The sequence below is a fragment of the Perna viridis genome, chromosome 5 (assembly GCF_037379345.1).
Source record: "Perna viridis isolate PV_CMFRI_1.1 ecotype Kerala chromosome 5, ASM3737934v1, whole genome shotgun sequence".
Classification (NCBI taxonomy): domain Eukaryota; kingdom Metazoa; phylum Mollusca; class Bivalvia; order Mytilida; family Mytilidae; genus Perna; species Perna viridis.
The window spans coordinates 5,862,242-5,885,921 of record NC_142449.1 but is presented as its reverse complement, the minus strand read 5'-3'; the positions used below and the strand labels follow the sequence as shown (position 1 = coordinate 5,885,921).

Sequence of the window (23,680 nt, the reverse complement as noted above, 5' to 3'; positions counted from 1 at the left end):
CATTGACCTTCTTCTTTTTCTTGTCCTTTGTACTGACTGCAGCAACGGATTAAATGATTAAATGTAATTATATATAGTGCTGCGCTTAACTATTAAAATGAAAAAGAGAACGTTATTAAAATTCAGACAAGTATGAGTTATTTTGCTAACTATTGAGGACAACGTATTGATGTGTTAGTATTAAAACTTGTCCTCTTAAAAAGCATGAGTATACATCTAACACTTAATACCAGAATTCATTGTTTTTAAAGGCCACAGCCTAAATCACTAGTGATTGTTAGATCTCATCGATTGTAATGATTGTTAGATCCCATCGATTGGAACTGATTGTTAGATCCCATCGATTGGAGCTGATTGTTAGATCCCATCGATTGGAGCTGATTTTATTGGGTTTAATTGGTTGATTTACAACTCTTCGCAAAAAGATTAATTGTACGATTAGTTTTGAGGTATGACATCATGTTGGAGCATCGTATTGTGACATCATTACTTTTGAGAATCTTTATTTTACATACTTTGTACAGAATCCAGTCCTTGCTTATTAATAAAGATTTTCTTAAAAAAAAACATCTTTTTCTCCTAAAATAATGAATTCATCTCCTAATGCCTTCATGATGAACGATATAACCAAGAAGTAGTGAAAAAAAAAGACTAAAAACTTTTCAACTTCTTTCATGTACATGTATAACTGAATTGAAGATGACAGCATCGAGTTTCGGGTTTTCATTTGGGACAAAACTTTTCTAAATTAAAAAAAAAATAGTCAAGCTGACAAGTAGATATAAATATCTTATATCTTCTTGATTATAGAACTTATCCCGTTTATCAAAAGATTTTATTAGTCTAACATTTAATGTAGCATGCAACCACACAGCGCATGTTCAATTTTATTCACATGCATTCAAAATAAATCGCATTAAGCATGGTTTATATTTCTAGATCGGCGCAAAGAAATTTCATTTCGTTTGTCTTTATACCACCGTTTATTAAGTCAGTTCACTGAACCGTGATTTTCGCTATATAATAAGGTTGAGTTTTACCAATTATATCAGACTTAGTGCGTTTATACCGACATGTTCTGCCCAAATTCTAACGCCAGATGTTGTAATACGTTTAATTAAAATGATACGCCAATTAATTAAACTTTCCCAACCAAAAACGAAGCAGATGTTGAAATTTATCCGTATCATTTTCAGTTATGTTAGACTAGGGGACTCGTTTTTGAGAGACTAGTAGAGCTCGTTTGTTCGACGGCTATTAATTGCAGACATCTATTAAAATTTTGATTGAATTCGCTGTGTTTATTCATGATTTCAAAGCTATTCGCTGGACATCTTTTCTTTTATCTAATTCGAAAAATAACTAATTATTGTGATTTTACTTTCAAATCGTAAAGTTTAATTTACATTTCCAAATGTAACAAATAAAATTTTCTTTTAATGAGATAACACTTGATAACACTGATGTGCCCTGTCTCTGACTTCATTTTTTTAATATTGGTACAGTTGTAAAATGCGTTAGTGTTTGTTTTAATTCAATGACGTCCCTTAAACTTCTCGAAAGTCTTAATAATTATATGACGTATAAATATCGTATTTATAAACAATAACAAACAATTAAACCGGTCGGTTACAGTCAGTATTTTGCGTTTGCGCCGATTTCTTTTTTCACTTCCGTCGATTTTTTTTTCATTACAGGTAAATTACAGTTATACCAATTAAACCTTTATTTATTTATTTTTCTTTATTTTTTTTTATCAAGATCAATAAATAGCTCCTTCACTTGTCAGTTATGTACAAGTTGTTAGCAGGATTTCGAACAGAATAAATAAATTTCAACAAAACAACATCCACCAAATTTCTGAACATAGCCATAAAATGTCTTATTAAGGCATTTGAATATCAAATAACACTAAAATCCCTTTAAAAGCACATTAAAAAACCAAATTCCCTTATTAAAAAGAAAAAAAACATATTTCAAATGTGCTCTCGTTCAATATTCATTCGCTACAAATCTTATCTTTGACCTTGTCATGTATTGCCATCAAGAATCAAAGACTTAACTCCCTTGCTACTGTTTCGACAATGAAGTTTCCGCTTAATATGAACAACAAGTTAACTGTACATCGTTCATTTCCAGATAGATCCAGTACAACTTCTACATATAATACATGTATTTATTATATTTTCATGTAATTACCGGTTTTACCTGTAAATCTGTGCTTATAAAAAATAACAAGTTCGGCGCAACTGAAAAAAAATGAACGCCCGTTACACTACTTTATATAGTAATACAATAAAAAAGAACAGAATTTAAAAAATAACTTTTTTCACCATAACTGCAAATAGTCGGCAATTTTTTTAAACATTAGAAAGGGAGTTAATCGGAGCAAAGCATATAGTCTGTTTTGCCATGTTAAAGCATGTGAGTATAGGAAAAGAATACTCAAATCGGAAACACACGCGTATCGTTTTCTGTACATTGTAATTAAATGAATAACAGACGATTAGTATGCTATATTTATTAAATTTCAAAAGCACAAATATTATTAAAAAAAATTTCAAAGTGCAGTTGGTTTAAATATACAAATATATCATATAATATACCTCCTTAAATGGTGGATTGTACTGTAAATAAAATGGAACAAATGTTCGATAAGAAACAAAATACTAATTTTCCAGTCTATTTATTGCAATTTAAGTAGGAGATAAATAAACAAGATTTCACTCAAATCTTATCTTTATGATCACAAGATACCAACATTACACATGGAATAAGTTCCTATTTTGATGTTCCCATAAATCAATGTAGCGGTGTCTAGAGCAATACTCATTATTAAAGCTGTGAGGTTACAAATCAAATCAAAGACATGCTATAGATATTCAAAAAGATATCATTATACTATAGTATTAATTCATCATTTAATTTATTGTGTTTTTCCACAGTTTGATTAATGTTTCCCGAGAGAGTTTACAACAGTTACTAATACCGACTTGGAGATTTGGTTTTCTTTATTGCACAAAAATACATATTTTCTTTAGAACTCTTAGCGTTCTTTGATCTGTGCTGAGAAGAGGTGTTACGTAACAGAACTATTGTAATTAATGGAAATAACTAATCTTATAAAGGATGCAGATACAGATAAATCAAGACCCACAAGGGTGGTTCGATATTTTTTTAAGATGAACAGCCGTAGTAATCTAAAAATATTTTAAGCTATTTGTTTAATTCAAGAGCAGTTTTCACATTGATATTCGGGGAAGTGTGTTACTAATTATCTTATATTGGTTATTCTATATAGATGATTTTGTTTACTAGTTTTGATATCCATTTGACTTTCGATTGATAAAACAAATAACCCTTCATTTAAAAAAGAAATGGATTATGTTTGATCTGATTGAAGAATAAGACAACCCTTATTTTTTTAGAGTAAAGAAATCGGGAGATATAACTGACTAAGTCTTGGGCCGAACGTTTCAATCAGGAGTACCTTATCTTTGCTGGTGTTTTTACTTTTCCAATGTTTGAGTTCTTCTTGACATATACTGTGAAGAACCTGATTATTTCTAGTCCTATCTGGATCCTGGAATATTTCATGTTTGTTGCTTTAATAATTGATTATTTCATTAGTATTTCGTATTGATTTTTAATTTTAGAAAATAAACTTCAGTTACATATATATCTGTTTACGTTGCACTTTCTACATGATAATACGGTGTGTACTAATAACTGGATCGACGTTAATGTAAGAAACGTTAGATCAATTTTAAACTTGCATTAAACTTAACATAGTTCAGTTTTTTAGTTAGAATTGGATAAAGACCTCTTTGGTGATTGGTAGAACAATTCGTTCTGTACCTACGCTTTTAAATGACCAATCCACTTGTATTTACATTTTTCTTATTGAGAAATTGATTCAAAGCTTATAGTGTATTTTATATACATGTTGTTCAAGAATTCTTTCTTGCTTCATTTATCATTTTCATTAAGAGAGAGTATACGCATATACGTATATACGTATATAAATGTTTGAGATCTTGAAACTAAGGTACAACAACGTTTGATGAAACAAGGACGATAAAGGAAACTATTTCTATATTCTGTGACAAACTCTGTTCGGGTACACGTGTACTCTAATTTGTGTACCAGATCAGAGTTGTTACAGAGTTAGAATAACCAACGCCATGAAAACTAGGACAGACCAGTCATATACACAAACAGAAACCGGAATAGATGAGGAATTCAACATGACAGTCAAAAGAGTTTTAACTATCGAAAAGCTATACAGCAATATTGCAAAGAAACAAATTTTGTGGAATAAAGATGGAGAGCTACACAAAGCTATTTATTAAGAAATGAATCGGTACAACATTTGAACTAGAAATGGAATAGGAAACACGTTGCATTACACAAAAATGCTTCAGCTCAGTCAGAGGCTGTTTTGGTAAATTGACCAACCATATATCTGATAAGGGTTTGCAAAAAATATTTTTACATAGAGGCTCAGATCATATATTATTTATTATAATTCAGTCAATACAAATGTGTATTTTTATGGAGAAAATAAACTTCTCATTACTATGCAAAAAAAATCTAAACATCAACAAGAGATTTTGTTTTCCAATTTTAAGCTGGATATTTCAAATTGTTGTCATATTTAGGGGATTTTCTAGAACGCCAATTCCATAGCGTGGTGTAACTCACATAATCCGCTTTTATGTTGTATGTTTTTATTGTAAGTGACATTTCATCATATTTTTATACCATGTTTTTTTCATCATATTTTTATCACATGTTTGAAAAATATCAATTTGATAGCTCTCTGTAGTATATAGAAATAGATGTAAAATATTATTGTGTGATAGTTCCAACATCAAAGAACACAGAATTTCTTTGAAGTTAAGGTGCTAAGCAAAGATGTCACTGTCATGCTAGAACTATAAAATTAAATAGCCTACTTTCATTTCTAGACAAATTGTTTCCTTTGATATTTTAAAGATAAAGACTTTTTACATTATTCAGGGAAATGTTTTCTTAAATAGTGAATTTTAAACTTACCTATTAAAAGGAACGTCTAAAAGATGCGCATATAAGATAAATGAGAATCAACTATCTATTACAAAACACGAAGCATTATAGCAAAGGGTAGTAATATAATTCAGATTGAAAGAACACGTACTGAGTACTTACCGAATTATGATGATCATAAAAAGCATATGTTAACCTATAACCTTGCAAAATTGTTTTCAAACATGTTTTCAAAGTAATTTTCTTCTCAATTTACTACTCAAATTTAATGACATTGTTATATAGATCGAGAGTTTATCGATTTTAACCTTTGATGCAACATTCAGAACTAATTATATATTTAAGGGGTCTGCGTTGTCGTTTTTAAAAAATAAATGAAGTTTTATATTGCACTCAAATCGCTTTTCCCATGACATATAACATAATAAAGTCATATTCCTCTACGGTATACGGGCCTGATAATCTGATTATACTCTAGAACACTGTATTTCTGATAATCAATATTATCAATTGTAAAATAAGTTTTATTTCCGTTTACAAGAAGTTGTGTTTTATCTACTGACATTCTACCTAATGCAGTTAGATTTTTTATTGCAGTATACTTTAATTCGCTTACGACAAAGCATTGAAATATATGATGATAGACAAATAGGCATAATCTCCACCATGATTGTATGGAGTATTTTTTATACACCTGAAAATGTTGAATGTATATATACTTTGAAAAAAAGAGAATTTATTTGGTATTGATTTAAGTCAATGTATTTATTTATGAAGTTCAGGATTATTTCGAATGTTACTAAGATGTTTTACTGCTTATTTCCTAATTAAAGGACAGAGAAACATCGGCAATTTTCTAAGCAATATGGAAAGAGTTCGAGTAACAGAAAAATTTTATGTTTTGGACTATATTCTTTACATAAACATCAAAACAAAATATCACATTTTCATGCAAAGAAACAATTAAATTACAGGCAAAATAGATACCGCATTGAGATCTTTTTATAAGTGAAAATTAGGGCAAATTAATTTTTCATTAATATTATTTTGATAATTGCCCAATTGATACCTGGGCATTAAGTAATATAAGGCGTCACAAACCGGTTCATCTCGTGCAGTACATACGCAAAACCTCTTACCAAATAAATAAGTAAGATATCAAGGGGTCAAGGGGCTTTATTACAATTATGACATAACTATGAATTGTCTCGACAAAACTAGCCGCAAAATACTTTGTTCATATATATATATATATATATATATATATATATATATATATATATATATATATATATATATATATATATCAGGCACTCTTGTTCTTAGGAGATAAAAAATATATAGAATGAACTGTAGAATTCAAAATTAAGGGAGATAAGTTAGTAAATGACATTTAATACAATAGAAACTATTGGACTTTCAATGTCGATTTTTCCTAAGAGCATTCAGATTGAAATGAATGATAATACATTTTATCATATAGACCCACAAAACAACAATAAAAATATGTAGCCTTTTTTTAAGTATACAGCATTTTTCAGACTTTGCATGACTCTTACTAAGACTGCTACTTAAAAACTATCACAGAAAAAAATGCAAGGAAGAAGTGTTGCAATACATTTCGTCGCACGAAAATAACTTGCGCAATAAAATCATCCAGGCAACCTCAATACGATAAGGGAGCGTGACGATCCAGATCGTAATTCTTTCAAAGGAGCATTAATATACCATCAGATATTTTACATCTGTCACTTGGTAAGTGTTTACTACATTAAACCAATATAACCACACAATTTCAACGTTAAATCTTAAATTAGAAATTTCGACCCTTTTAATAATAGTGAAAGAAATACATTACAATTATTGCAAATTATGGTGCTGATAACTGGATGTAAAGAAACACGTGTCAAACCACAATTAGTAAAACAAGATTGGAATAGGGTTTTTCGTTTTATATTGAACTGAAATCCATTATATAAAAAATAATTATATCTAAAGTATTGAAAAAAAACATTGATTTTTATTCAGGCGTCAAAAGCCATTCCAAAAGCTACCAATACATATATGTTATTTATTCGCTTTTAACTGATTCATTTGATTGAATTATTCTAATTAAAGTTGAATATTCCTCCTTCATAAGTTCTTAGTATTAAACCACTGCATCGATTATGTATTGACATTATTTCAAAGTTAAGACGCAAGGTCCATGAATATTTTAATTCAGTATAGTTGATGTAACCCTACATCATGCTTACCATTGAGAAATTTCTATGCATCGATAAAAAATAGAGATCTCAAGCAAAGAGAATAAATGAATAAATCTCTTTGATTAAATTCTATTTCGTCATTAGGAAAGTCAAGGAAAATGTTGAATACATGCAAGTTTGAAACTATTAAAAGGATATACAAATTTTATACTCTTTTTGCTTGATAAAGTTCTGTTTGAAGTTTGGATCAGAAAGATAGCCTGAAACTGCTTGCAGTTTTATATGAAATTAGTCAAGTTTAAATGGGAATGGGAGGTCTGCATATGAAAAAAAAACTACAGGAGATCAAATATTTGATTCATGTTAATCCAGAGCTATGAATTGTTCCAATGGTCTAATCAAGAACACGGTGGGTAAGATTTAGTGTTTGATGAAGCAGTAATGAATTATTGTAATGCACATGAAACGCCATTTTGATTCATTTTGCACTAAACCATTTACCAACTTGAAAAAAAACAACAGAAGATGAAACGCTGTATGTTCTATGCTACTGCATGCTGCCTAATGTATCTGGACTTCAAATCATACTCATAATTGTTTTGGAGATTGTATGAATGCGTTTTTGTGGATGGTATCAATGATTTTTATATTTACGTTTTACATGTGGATTTTCAGATTTTTTGGCGTTACATTCTCATGGATGATACGAAATACCATCAAATCAAATGAAAATGAAATGATGAAGGTGAAAAAAGAAAACGTGCGGAGCATAATTTTTTTTTCGAGGTTTATTGTTGTTTTTGTTGTGCTTTTGGTGAAATTAAATTATAAAGAGTTAAATTTGTATTTGAGTAACTGTTTGATGGTACTTTTGATGCAAACAAAGACGATCGTCGAGTTATTGCTAGAAGAAGACCTCTATAATTTTCTTAGAACTTTTGACCAAGTAAATATGTTAAACTAAACTTATTGCTTTAGTCTATATCTTTTATAAAATCTTTGATAGACAGTAGGAATTCAAGGAATTCATTCTGGCATTCAACGTTTAAAGTTCCGTTTTAACTTCAATTTCGTGATATCTCTATCATACGTATAAAAACCTGAAAATGTTTTTGTTTACTTGTTTTTTTTTTTTTTTTTTGGTTTTTTTTTGGAATTTTGGATTTTTGAATTTAAAAAAAATATGATTTTTGTGATACATAACATTATTATTAAATGAAAGTGTTTGCTAGTTTCGTTTTTACTCGATGTGTTACAAAATCTGTAAAATACACTTTGAAAACTTGATACTTTAAACTATTCTACTAATGATACTTATTGCCTCTCCACTAGACTGGGAAACTAATGATAATACTGATAGATTCTCCATTAGTCATCGTAACAATTCGAAGCTATCACTTGATAAAAATCGACTGAATTTCTACGATTATAGGCGTCCCGAGCTGTCAAATAGTTTCAATTAAAGCTCTCACAATCAATACAAAGCTGACCCCCTTTTAATTGATAGAGGATTTGGTTTAAATAGTTTTATATAATTAACTTCCCTTATTCATTCTACGATGTATGATAAAATAGAGTAGAACACAGATTTGGCATTTCAGTTTGTGGTTAGAAGCAAAGTAGCAATAGTCTATCTGTTTGACTGAATTTGACAATTTTTTGTTGCAGCAAACATCATCCATTAAAACAAATAAATAGTTACTTTGAAACTTAAAACGGAAATATCGAAGGAAGGGTAATCAAGGGAATCAAAGGAATGTAATCCATGCAGGGATAAAGACCAGACATGGAAAACAGACAAACATAACAAAGAACATAAAGTAACTAAAATAATACATATAAAGTAACAAAAGTAACTGGCAAAATCCAGTTTTTGACATTGTATATGGTATAGGTTTAACAAAGTCAGGGATTGCAGAACATATTTAATATCTCAGATTCAGGTTTGATAAGAAAACAAGAAATTCAATTAAACCTCCACTGAATTTATTTGAAAATCATTTCAGAGAACTTGCCTTAGCATTTACAGACTAGTTTATTAAACCTAACCGCGTAAATTAAATATATATAATTATGAACAGAGTATTTTAATATGTCGAGAGTCAGAAGAATATAATGTTGTTAAATGAATGATGGTGATATACAAGAGTTAGAGTCACGTCTGTTTCATGCAAATGTAGTTTGTTTAAAATTAAATTAAGTATCATCAACACCTGTCCAAAATATATGTCAACAATTTTTAGGGGAAGTTAATACCTGAAAATACCTTGATAGCAAATCTTTTCCGGTAAAATAAAGGTGGTCAAAATATAAGTTAAGGAAATCATTTTCTATACATCGTGTAGACTTATTCTTTCTAGTTTTTTTTCTACAACCAGCTGTCTTTTTAACTGGTATCGATATCATGCTGGAGATGATTTCCTGAAGCTTTGCAAGTTCTAACTGTGTTTTATTGATATAGCAATCGAAAATACGGTTTCAACATGCATGCTTAATAGTTGGAACAGAATACATTTTTCTTACTATTTGTAAGAAACTGTTGGATAACCGTAATATAATCATCTTGAACAGCTCATACAAATACAACTAACGAAGAAACAAAACAAATATTTGTCATTCAAACATGATAAACAAATGAAATAAAAATAAAATGTTCTACCAACAGATAGTTTATAAGGTACAGGGCAATTCAACCGGGAACACGTCTAACTAATATTGAAAAGGCCTCACTTCACTTCATATGTTTTATTATATAATGTATAGAATATTGTATCTGTTTCAGCATTTGATAAAACAAAATGGGATATGGTTAAGAAAAATGTAACTGGAAATATTTTTAAAAAACACATTCTTACTTTTTGGACGATTAAAAATGAAGCTACAATGATAAAGTTTAAAAACATAATGGGTATTGAACAAAGTACAAGCAAGGGAAAATCCTTTGACAAAACAACGCCATGAATAATAAAATAACAACATGCAAATGCAACATAGAAGACAAAAACAAAATATAACAGCATGATATTGTTATTGAAACGTCAACAACCAACTGTCTGTAAACCTCACTGCAGAGAATATCTTTTTTCAATTTGAATATATCATTAAAGGGAATCTGGGTTTTGAATTCAAGACACAATTTCAAGCACTTTCCTATCTGTTGTCTCAAAGTATGCTACAGAAACGTATAATTGATGTTACCCTACCGGTGCACCTGGTCCATGCTCCCAGTTTTTAGTGGAGTCCGAGTTGCTCATTTACTTTTGTTACTTTGTATGTATGATTTTAGTTACTTTATGTTCTTTGTTGTGTATGTCTGTTTTCCATGTCTGGTCTTTGTCCCTGGATTACATTCTTTTGATTACCGCTATAACCTTGGTTCCATTGATTACTCTTTCAATCAAAAAAGATAAATAGGTATATGAATCATTATATATAACTTATTTACTAATTGGTTGACTATGATGTTTATTTTCAGAGAGAGAATATTTTTTGTTGATTCTTTGTAGAAGAATGGCTTCATTTTTTAAGAGAAGAAACTTAAGTCCCAAGAATTTTTTTTTACTAGTTATACTCATATTTTCTAGACCGTTGTTTGAATGCTTTCTGTTCAGGACGTGACATTTTATGATGAATTTAGCACGTATTCCTAGAATATTACCGACGCACCTAGCCTATGTTTCTAGTTTTTGGTGGAGTCTGGGTTGCTCAATTACTTTGTTTTCTTTGTACGTGTTATATTGGCTATTTCATGGTCTTTGCTGTGGATCTCTGTTTTCCCAGTCTAGTCTTTATCCTTGAAAAGTGTTCTTTTGATTTCAGCTTAAATCTTGGTTTCCTTGATTACTCTCCCCCCCCCCAAAAAAAAACAAAAAACAAAAAAAAACATACGTCCCTGTCTATCGTTTTCAAAATTATTTTTTGTCAAAAAGACTCGTCCTCTTCGTGATTAGTTAATACTTTTAGTCAGGCATGGGATGTGCCAATAATAGATGAGGAAGGAAAGAAAGAAACAGAACATTATTTTCGCTTGTAATGGTTGCTATTAGTGTAAATATTGATTCAACTGATTTTTTAAAATTTTGTTCAATAAGACTTACAAGAATTAAAAACAAGGAAACATGTTTTAGTCAGTGTATTGAACGATAAAGGTATTCAGCCACACACAGTGATAGAATCCTATATATATGCCACACTCAATCATAGAACCCTTATATAATGCCATGTCATAGTAAGTCACATCTATCATAGAACCCCTACAGATATGCCATGTAATGGTAAGTTACACTCAATCATAGAACCCTTATACAATGCTATGTAATGGTAAGTTACACTCAATCATAGAATCCTTATATAATGCAATGTAATGGTAAGTCACACTCAATCATAGAACCCTTATACAATGTCATGTAATGGAAAGTTACACTCAATCATAGAACCCCTATATCGTTCCATGTAATGGTAAGTCACACACAGATAGGAACCCTATAGACAAGCTACTTTAATGGAAAGTCACACACAATAATAAATCCCCTATTTAAATGCCATGTGATGGTAAGTCACACACACTGATAGAACTCCTATATATACCATGAAAAAACTATAAACACGTGATGTAACGGTAAGTTACGCAAAATAATGGAACACCTATATATATGCCATGTAATGGTAAGTCACACATAATAATAGAATACATATAGACATGCCATGTAATGGTGGGTCACATACAATGATAGAACACCTATATACATGCCATGGAAATGTATACATTTTTATGTTTGTTTTGACAGAATTTCATATAGGAAAACATATTGATGTTAAGTTCGTGGATGGATATCGTCACTTTTGTTAATTAAAATGACTTGGTAACAATGTAATTATTTTTTGGTAATCCGTTGGGACATCATAAAAGGTCCATTATGGTAAATAAGTAATAACAAGTAATGACATTGTAAGTAAATGCCTGAATACACATTTCATATTTTATTCGCCATATCTAAACTGCCTTAGGCATCAAATGGATTTATTTATGCCATAATTTACTTTCTTTGTTCGTTTTGAATTTATTTGTTGTCTGAACATCTTTTTAATACTTGTAAATTGTCAAAACGGAAAAGAAAACTTATCAATTCGCTAGGCTAGAAATGGTCTGTGAAAATAATCCTTCAAATTATACAATCCCTTATTATGGGGATGTCAGGGAGATGACGACAGGAAACCAAACTGGAGATATAAAAGCAGGATGTAAAAACGGTGACATATCTAATTTCTTCTATAACAATGTAATTATTTACCGTAGGAAAAACCCCAGACAATTTGAGTCCCCTTGTCATCAGAATTGGTATTCTGTTTATTTGTGAATGGGGGTAAATACAGTTTAATGTTAAGAATAGTTATTACCGTAGTCGAATAAGTGTACATGTGAACTTTGACATAACGAACAAAAAGCATAGGAAAGCTAATTATAATTATATACCTTTATATTGAATTTCATTAATTCAAACTCTTTTTTCCATCAAGACATCTTTCAAATCCAATACTAAAACAAATTGATTTGCTCCCTGTCTTTTTGTTAATAATGAAATCAGGATGAGAATACATGTCATATGTAATGCCAGAGCTTACCATAACTACATAGACTTTTTGTACCGTGTAAGACTTCTATCAGTTACGCTTCTGGAACAAAGTTATGTTGCTTCAAGATTGAAGTCTTGAAAATTGAAATTTTATTGATATCATGAACTTGTGAATCGTTGTTGTGGTGTATCCATCTGCACGATCCATAGAAATCGATTTGTTCATCGTGGCATGGTTTTCCTCTTCTCTTTTATCTGCCATGGACTTGACATTTCATTAGCAACTCGGCGGGTATTTCTAGAAAGGCAGAGGACGCTTACCCTACCAGTGCACCTGGCCTATACTACTAGTTTTTGGTGGAGTACGGGGTTCTAGTTTACTTTAGTTTCCTTGTACGTGCTATTTTTGTTATTTCATGTTCTTTGTTGTATATGTATGTTTCCCTTTCTAATTTTTATCCATCCATGGAATATATTATTTTGATTTCCGCCCTTGGTTACTCTATTTCAAGTTCTGATTTATTGTTTTAGATAAGACTTATTCGTCACCTTTCTGTCGTATGTCATCCTGTATGTTGTCATATGTAGTACGCTGTTATAAAGTTTGTTTGTATAAAACTGTGCGCTATTGTATATAATACGCTGTTATATAGTATATTCTTATATAGTAAACTGTTATGTAGTATGTTGTTAAATAGTGCTCTGTTATACAGTAAGTTGTTACCATCTTATGATATCATATTAGTAGAGTATGTTATTCTTCGAAATGTGAACATTTAATTAGAAGTTCGTAATTTTAAAACAAAGTACAAAAACTTTGATTATTAACTTGCTTTTAAACGTTTTGACATGAAAAATTGCATAGTGGGTTACTGTTTAACCTTTCTACTGACTTTCATATATAATGAAACTTACACATGAAACACGAATATTCAGGAAGCTGAATAATACTATAGATTATGATTTAATCGTTATTCTTCAAGTGATCATATTTTCATAGACTTAGTCATGCTTATCAGCATCAAAACAAGCTAGCTTGTAGATACAGACGTGATCTCTTGTTTCTAAAGCAGGTTACTGCAAATGCAAAAGGTTTCCAATGCCATCACGTTTTCATTTGTCTCGAATGTGCATTAAGCAAATTATTTATGAGTAAAGTGAGCAGTGAAGCACATCTCTAGGTTAACAACAAGACCGAACTCATTAAATTATACTGTCAGCATCGGAATCTAGACTTTTATTATACTATTAAGGAAAGCGTATTTAAATTGTACGCATCAGATCATTAGAAATCAGACTAACACCACTAAATGCAATAAAACTAATACAATTAAGACTTATTGATATTCTAAGCAGCACAATGTTCAAACATTTACAACCTTATTTTTTTATGTTCAATTTTATTGTCTAGGTGTAAGTCTTTAAAACAGCCATAGATTTCCTTAAAATGTAAAATGCTTTTGCTTAACTTAATAAAACTACAATAAAAGTTTAAAGCTAAGTGGAATAGAAAGTGCAACACTCTTAGTGAAATTCTGGCGTTTTACAGATGTGTAATTAAATTTACAACACATTTCTCTTTTGCTTTTATATGCTGTCATTCATAGTGTTACTTGTATATATTGTTCCCATATGTATTATGATCAACAGTAAAAATAGCACATCGCAAGCTATTAACAAAGTATATAAATGATTGGAAATTGCATTTCCTAAATTTCTTTCATAGGAAATTGAGTAATTTCGACATATTTCTTCGTTTATGTCAGTTCACGAATACAGTATATTTGATTACAATAACACTAACGAAGAGTCAGTATTTTTTTTTCTATAACCGTAAGCGTAATCACTAGATGCTAAAATATAAATGAGAAAGTCTTTTCTGGCACATTATAAACATCATCGAACTGACCGTTTGCATTACACAGAAAAATCGCAACTGATATGGAATTAATAAATAATATATACTTTTTTTTGAAAAAAAACAAGGAAAATAAAGAAAATATTCATATCTGACTACAAAATACGCCATTGTTTAAGATTACAATGAAAAAAAATTAAATTAATTCATTTGAAACTTACAATTAAGTGCTGACAACCAATGATTTTCATGAGACTTTCAATATAAGGAGAAGCATGTTTTTCATATGATTTTGGAAAACTTTTATTTTTATGTTTTTTTTGGGTTTTTTTTTTTTTTGTATATCCATAAAACAACATGAATTTGCTAAAATTCCCTTAAGATGTGTTTCTTATATTTTAAAAATTGAAAATATATGTTCAATTTTGTTTTGTTTTATGTTTATCCTCTATAAGATAAAAAAAAACATTAAGAATTTTTTTTAAGAAATTTATGATCATATTTAAATAGATAACAAAGGACATAAAAGTAAAACAAAAGCGTAAAATAATGAAATTATCAACTTCACTATTAGTAAGGGGCTCTGTCTACAATTATGTTAAGGGCCTGAAAGAACGAAAGTTTCTATTATGCTGTTTGTAACTCATTTGACCGAAACACATTATATTTAAGGAAACACAAATGAACCATCACAAAATATTCGTAAAACGCCCTTAATGATTCTTGCTACAAGATACGCATTTGATCTATTTTCCTTCGTTTCTTAAAACAAAGTACTAATAAAATATATATTTGTTGAATATCACTAGTATAGTGAATAAAGTTAGAAGAGTATATTTTCGGTTATTTTTATTATTAATGATATATCAATATTTGGAACGTTATTTCATATTATTCCCATTTCAAAAAATAAGACAAAATGTTAAAATGCATTGAAATGTCGTGTTATGTATCATTGCTAGGGCTTCAATTTTATTTGAGGAATGACTGTTATATTATTTTTGGTCTATGAAGAAAACCTCAATCTCGTGGTGCACATTAAATAACTTGCATTATTTAGTTTACTTCAACTCAATTTAATATAAGTATCAAAGTTCAACAAGTAAATCATAAAATAAAATTTGATGACGTCACGGTCATTACAAATTTGAAATTAAATAATTCTTTAATATTGTTCTTTATAATACGGCGTGTGTTTGAAGTAAATTGTTGGATGTATTATTACAAATGACACGACTATGGTGCAATACAAAGTGACTAGCATATTGAAAAATCCAAACATTCTATATTTAAACCCCGCCTTGCTCATGATTATGGCGTCTGTTCGTTCGTTCGCACGTTTTTTTTTTTACAATTTTCTAAGTTACAACCAGTTTATATGATGATCAAAGCTTTAAATGTGTATTCAATATTGTGAGACTTTTTTATTTATATTTTGATCATTAGGTTTGAATACAAATTTTCGTTAAGTTTTACCTCTTACAACCTATCAGAAACTCCTGATAATTTGAGAGAAAATGGGATATCGTAGGATCTGGTTTCAGACTTGAACATCATAAATGTCATGTTTTTTTTTTAAATCATTTTCAACATATAATTTCTGGGGTGTGGAGAGCCTTGCAGTGTTGTAAGTTTGTTTGGCATAAATGAAAGCACATGTACTGCAAAAATATTTTCTATTGTCCATAATCATTTACATCTAAGAAGATTATTCTACATAATATATCATTTCAACGTGTTACATTGGACAGCTTTCATTTATTGCGTGGTTGTTTAAGACAAGGTTACAGACACAGACGCAGAAATGCAAAGAAATTTCAGCAATAGTGAGAATATGAAAAATGCAGCCAGACTATTGATGAGTGATATCGTGAAAAAATTCCTATTTTTGATAACCTGTCTTTCTCCCTGAAAACCTTAATTGATAAGTTGTCATCACTTTTCAATATAGACTGTCGACTGATATTTGATTGGCTTATATTACAGATTGGTTCTCCGGCAACGATAAGAAGTCTCAAAACAATTCACCCATCACTGAAATTTTAAGACTCTCCTAGGGTGTTTCAGGGAGGAATTAATTAGCGAATTTTGCGCAGGTAAGAAAAGGTAATTAGTGTGAAATTGTATCGCACTACAGTCGATAAATATAAGAAATCCTATTAGCAAAATTGGGTAAACAAAGAAAATTGAAATATACTCAATGAAAGTAAAAAATGATGTAATAGGAGAAACGGCAATCGTTCTAGGCAAATATACGTGTCAAATTAAGTTAGAAAGTTAGCACGTTTTAGATATTCTTATGGTTACCGGGTTTCTAATTTAGCTGTCATGTTATAAACTTATTACTTCCACAAAATTTGATCAGATATGAGATCGTCTCAGTTGACATAATATTCTGAAATAATTGTACTATCATCTTTTTAAAAAAAAAAACGACTGCGACTTAAATAATTATCAACTGAAAAGCAGCCTTATTGTATTCTTTACATGAAAGAAGAGTGTGTGAATCAGAGCGCTTGTCATATATCCGTATACATTATCATGAGTGTTAAGAAGAATATATAGCAGTTGTTACATGAGTAACATTCAAATTCAAAAATATTTGGAACAAGCAATTTATTTACAAACACATTGAGCCTTATTACAAATACATACTTAAAGAAATTCATGTCTGTAAAGACAGTTTGGCGGCTTACATAGCTTGACTGACTGTTCAAGGTGATGAAAGGATTTAAGATTCGAGCGAGTGATAATCGAAAGAATATATTCCAAGGATAAAGAATGGATAGGAATAATAGACACACAACAAAGAACGTGAAATAACAATAACAGTTACAAAGAAACAAAAGTAATTCAACAACCCGGATTCCAGTATAAATTGGGAGGTATGACCAGGTTCCCCGGCAGTGTAAGCGTTTCTAGAAATACCCGCCGAGTGGCTTATAAAAGGTCTGACAAAATAACATAAACAGATTAAGAAAGTTCTGATACAGATAAATTTCAGCATAAGTGAATGGTTCTACAAAGACACATATATATTTTTATGATTACTTTTTGGATTACTATTGTTTCTTTGTTTTGTTTGTTTTATTATTTGTTTTGTTTTGATTTAACCGAAACTTGATAGACGACATACGTCAAATATGTCATAGTTGATTACAACCGGGCTGGATTCGCCTGATAATATTGTTTTTCCACTAAACTTATATTATCTGTTTTTGTATTAGATGAGGTTTGAGCTAATTGATTATTTTGCATCTATTTACTTATAAAGTTTGGTTTAGTTACACAATAAATAACATGCCATAAACTTGGAACATTATTCACGCATTCAAAGTGTCTAATGTTTGTTTCAGTGTCAGTCTTGTGGTGAACACCATTTAACTGTTAGTTGTAAATTATATATTCAAAAACACCTATGTCCGAGATTTTGAATTTTTACATTAAAATCCGAGAGAACCCTGAGTATGTCAATAGATAATTGTGTTGATAAAATTGACGGTGATTATTAAGTATTTTACATGATGCCTATTGATAACGCCCATTGTAGTTTCATAGATTATTAGGAATAAAATCTTAAAATCATATTGTTTTAGCATCAGCAAATCTTGATCGCACTAGGCTCTGATGGTACTTGACCTTGTTCATTGTAATGGTGATTGATTTATTTTAAGGGTTTCCGGGGAAAATGGTAGGAGGTAATTTACGTATACAACAGTTCTGTATTGAACAACTAAGGGTTCACAAGTGAGAACAATACAGAGTTTTGACAGTCATTTATTTCAGTAATGACTTGCAATATACGAAGCGGTGCTCTTTCAAGTTTGAATTATTAAAAGATTAATTACAAATTCTAATTATTCAATTGCTTGTAATTGGTTGAACTTTCTTATAAGCTAAAATGCGACTTCCAAGGCAAGGGTTCATATCAATCATGTAAGTGAAAGTAAAAAGCGGAAGTATTGCGTTTGTTATAATTCACCCTGGTATTCTTTCCGAAAAACATATCTACTAAAAGTTGACAAATCCTTCGTAGTAACTAGCATTTCGTCTGGAGTCTTCAAACGAAAAAAAAAATCACAAATCGTATCCTTTTTCTTGGGATTGACCAGGATTCATAATTGTGACACCAATTAACCCAAAAGTGGCAATTTGTTGAAAACCATAGTAAAGACATTATTCAGTCACCATGAACAACTGTTAGAGAGTATTGACGTCTTCCCGGAAACGTCAAGCATATCCAAACCTCTATTTCCCGCCATCTGTGGTCGTTACTTCCGCCATCCGCTACGTTCCCGTATCAAGTTCTCAGTCAATAAACATAAATCAGGCTATTGCGTGTAAATTGAAAGTTAAAACACCACCGCAATCGTCAAATAGGATTTACTAGGTCATAAAGTTTCTTAATATTAAGGTTCCGTATTGATTGTGAGTCTTGTGGGTTATGATATTTACTAAGACCAGGTGCGATCAGACTATAAACAAAGATCACGAGACGAGTTAATTGTTCTCCTGGTGGGATTTTCAATTCATCAGTAGATTGTATTGACCTTAAAGGAAATAAATGGCAAAGTCAATCCATCATATTTTACCCACTACGTAACTACAAAATAAATACTGTTGAGTAAAGTGGATATTCATGTTGGTTTCATACGTAGGGTTGTATTACTTTGGAAGCAATGACGCGTATGTTATCAAATAAAATTAAAGTGTATCTTCTCATCCATCACATAACTATTGTGTGGTAGTAAAGGTAACCCGAGAATGTTTTAATTTAAGGATCCGCTGTAATCTCTGTCAAATGAACCACTATTGCTGATTTAATTAGATGTTTTCTGATTTGTGTCGTAAGATAGAATACAATAATTGGACGTGGATTATAAAACTGTGGTATAATTAATGCATGGTCGGTGAGACAGCAGAAAATTCTTACTAAATGAAATGAGAAATTCTACTAATCAAAAACTAATCCCAAAATTTTGATTGTCAATTTATGACTCCCGTGCAGCGAGATTTTACTAAAATTTGCTATTATATTATTTTTATAACACTTCCACTATGTCAATCCCACATTCTTATAATTGCAAAAAATGATATAATGTTATGATAAGCGTTCTGCAGTAGTCTTCATTGTAAAACAAGGCGTCAAGTTTGTTTTACCCTTAAGGTCTCATCTTATCCGTGTTTTCCAGTGTTATACGCTTGTCCATTATAGGACTTATTAGGGTTCACCTGTCTGTGCCATATTTGTTAAAATATAAAACATTTTAAAAATAAAATACAAACCTCTCGTTATTATATAACTTATGGATGTCCGCGTGTGATATTACAAGTTTAGCATTGTAACAAAGCCAGTGTACAATAAACAGTAAAAGATTCTAGTCAATAAGTGGGCTGTTTCTTATCTAGCCTATATCTAACAACTTCATAATCATTGTGCATGTAAGGACAGAAGAATGTAAGATGTAAACATGTTCACATGTCTACCTACGTGAAAAACTTCAGAAGAATTTTCATACCATTAGCTGAACTTGCAATATATTACCTCAATAAAACTTTTGATCACTCCAATTTTATACCACCCTAAGGTCAAAAGGATTTAAGGGCACATTTAGATACCACATTAATGTAGTGATTTTAGTTTGTTCATTATATAATCTTAAATGATTTGATCAGATTATGGTCAATGGTAATGCTTACTTATTGAAACATATGCCGATCGTTTACTTGATAACCTTACTTGTTTCATTTAGTTTTAATCTTTTTTTTTTCTAAAATAAACATCAATTACTACAAAAGATAAAACATCACAGTAAAGGCTTGATACGTTGTAAAACAAAGTTCCAGATGTCACCCCTTATGATGTAAATCTGACAAAATGATTCTATCGATGATTTTAAACACACCTTATAAATATTACGGATTAAATGGTTACAAAATAAAGTAAAATTATCACTGACAGCCCTGTCAGGCTATAAAGAAGTACTGTTTTAAATGTTGTAATCGACAATGAAGTTTTTGTATGTAAAGTTTAACAAGACTATCACAACTTGTTCTTGATAAAATCTTATAGAGAATTACATGTGTAATCAAAGAAAGTAATTTATGGATTTTAAAGACTTTTAACAGATGAGCCTACAATTGACAGAGGTATCGATCGAGTGGAAGACATTGCTAACTTAACGAGTCATTAATAACTAATGCTCATGCATATGATAGGCCCTATTAAACCGTTTCACAGCTGTGCAATACTGGCACACTTTGTATTTAAGAAAAATTGGTTGAATGATAACTTTATAGGATGATTGTATGCAATATATTCTTACATTTTCATTTTAATTTCCCTTTTCCTTTTCTTATTCTTACTTCTTTTTCTTTCTATTCACCTTAGCTTGCCAATAAATCTAACGTTGAGATTTCCCATCGCCCATTCCCCCATGCCCCATTAAATGGGAAGGTTGTCCAATTCAGGTACTACATCACAAATACGTCCGCATTTTCAAGTATCCTTTTCTATGTAGGAACATTCAGCTGTTCCAGAATATGGATGTAAGTACACTGAGCTGTTCCAGGGTATAGAATGAAGGATAATAAAAGAAATACTGAATTGATAAACCCTAATGGAAACCACCGTAATAGTATTGACTTGGCACATGCATTTCTGATGGAAATGGTGTGTTGTACAAGATTTCATCGCGCTAAACCTTCCATTACGGTTAATTAATTCCGAAATATAACAATACAACAAGACAACAAAAAAATTGCCACCTGTCATAATTGACCAAATCTATTGCTGAAACAGTATATAAGATATAAACAATAAATAAGTAGAAATAAAAGAAACTAAATACAATTAAAATTCACCCAATTTTACAATAACTTTGTTGGAAAATAGTTCAAGATAAAAATAATAAGATACAAATAAAAAATAGGGAAATAATATGTTGACACTATGAAATAATTCATCTTTAATATGAGTGTCAGAAACAGAATATTTCTAAATAAGATCTTGATATCGGAAACAACTTTTTTTAACAGCGTATTAGGTGTATTTTTATAACCTTTGTCTTAATGCCTGCTCCTCATTCTTGACAACACAATTTCAACTGCTGATCCGTTGCGTCTTTGTATTTCATTTTGCGTGTTTAGGAGTTTTTTTGTTCTGTGTGACTTGTATTTTCTCAGCTTTGTATTTCTCCCTCAAATTATTCTCGCTTGATTCTTCGGTATATCTTTAAAAGCGTAGGAATCATTTCTCATTTGGAATATTCACAGATATTTTTCAAGTTATATTGTGGAAAGTACATTCTTACTATTTCAGTTCTTTTTAGTTTAGGTTCTTGCTTTTTAAAATATGTTCAACACAGCAAAATGGTCCACTGATACAAAAATACAACCATTTTTAGAGAAATGTGCCAAACGCAATTGTATTGTTTGCATTTCAATAATCAAGTTTTGATGTAGACACTTTTTTGTTTACTTTGCTTTTGAGCCGAACAAGGATACGTAGAGCACAAAGTAGCATGATTGGAATTTGTTTTTAATCCGAAAATACAAAATTGTATAAATTAATACATACATGAATTAATAACATACATGAACATATATTATTAGTCAAATTAGTCAAAATTTTAGTACGTAAGTTTTTGAAATTGAATCTATTTCAGTGTCCTTCTAGTCTAAAAGTAAATAATAAAAGTTCTGCAAAGTAATTTGATCAATTCTATGATATCAGGTCGTCTTTTTATCATTGGAAAACATATTTCTTATCTGTTATTGGATAGAAATTGAATTCTAATTACCTGAAACAGATATGACGCCTCCATTTAAAATTACTGGAGAACTAAAGAAATCACAGAAAACCTGTTTAAACCTTTGCATTAGATAAGTATTAAAATATTAACTTTTGAAATGAAAGAGGCGCCAGAATAATAGAACGAGTAAACGAATTATTCAATCCTTCTATTTATCCTTATTTTTCTGTTGTGATGTGATCTGACGTCAAAATGATGTCTACCATATGTAATTGTGGATAGAGTAATTTTTTTTTCAATTACAAAAGGCTGTTGCAGAACCTCGACATTGAGCACTTCATGGCTAAACCACCTGACTGTTCTTGCAAAAACTCTCCATTCAAATATGGTCCTTTCGGTCACGTCGTTCGGGAGATTTAAGCATCACCGAAAACGAATCTCTCCGTAAGGTCCTCTCTAAAGGTCCAAGTACCGGGCACCACGCTCAATAATTTGGAAATATAACTTTAAGGCTCTTATGGATGCCGTGGAGGACTACGAAAGAAAATGGATAAAACGAGAACAAGAAGACATTGATTCCCTGTCAGCGTGGGTAAAGGCCTTGGGGTCTTTAATTTGGAAACGTATGAAAGTTTTAAGTAGGTCAATGCTACATTAGTTTTCAAAAAATGCCAATGTAGCAAAACATTCTCTTCTATACATGACAAATATGTTGTCGTACCAGCAAATCAAGCCCAAAATAACTTTGTGTCTGTCTGTAAATATTTGTTATCAGAGCTACACGTAGAAAATAATAGCAGTAGTAAGACCTATACTACCACTACACCCTCTAAAAATGAGGTAACGGAAAACCATAAATCTGTACTATCCTGTACGACGGGTTGTGCAGAGGACGCTTACCCTACCGGTTCACCTAGTCCATGCTCCCAGTTTTTAGTGGAGTCCGAGTTGCTCATTTCCCTTTGTAACTTTGTATGAATTTATTTATTATATGTTATTTGTTGTGCCTTTCTTTTTTCACGTCTTGTCTTTGTCTCTGGAGTTCATTGTTTTGAGTTCCGCTAGAATTTTGGTTTTCTTGATACTCCTCTAAATTCTAGTTAAAGAACATAAAGTCAGTCTTTCTTTGAATGTATATAAACTGAACATATAAGTATCAACTGTAGTTATCAAGCACCTTTTAGATTTATGTCTGAACACTAAATCAAAATTTCGATATTATTTTTTACTTTTCAGGTAGATTTAAAATTAGTTTAAAAC

At 30.6% G+C, this 23,680-nt stretch overlaps 1 protein-coding gene across 4 annotated transcripts in view; it reads left to right on the top strand.

The window, feature by feature from the left end:
* LOC148615734 (sex peptide receptor-like) overlaps positions 1 to 23,680 on the top strand; it is a 53,692-nt gene that overhangs the window by 4,294 nt on the left and 25,718 nt on the right. For 3 of the 4 annotated variants that reach the window (XM_088582268.1, XM_088582269.1, XM_088582270.1), the window contains exon 2: positions 16,653 to 16,762. The exons of the other annotated variant lie outside the window; for it this stretch is intronic. The gene's annotated coding sequence lies outside the window, so the exon portion shown is untranslated. The remainder of the gene's footprint in view (positions 1 to 16,652; positions 16,763 to 23,680) is intronic. 4 annotated transcript variants of the gene reach the window in all.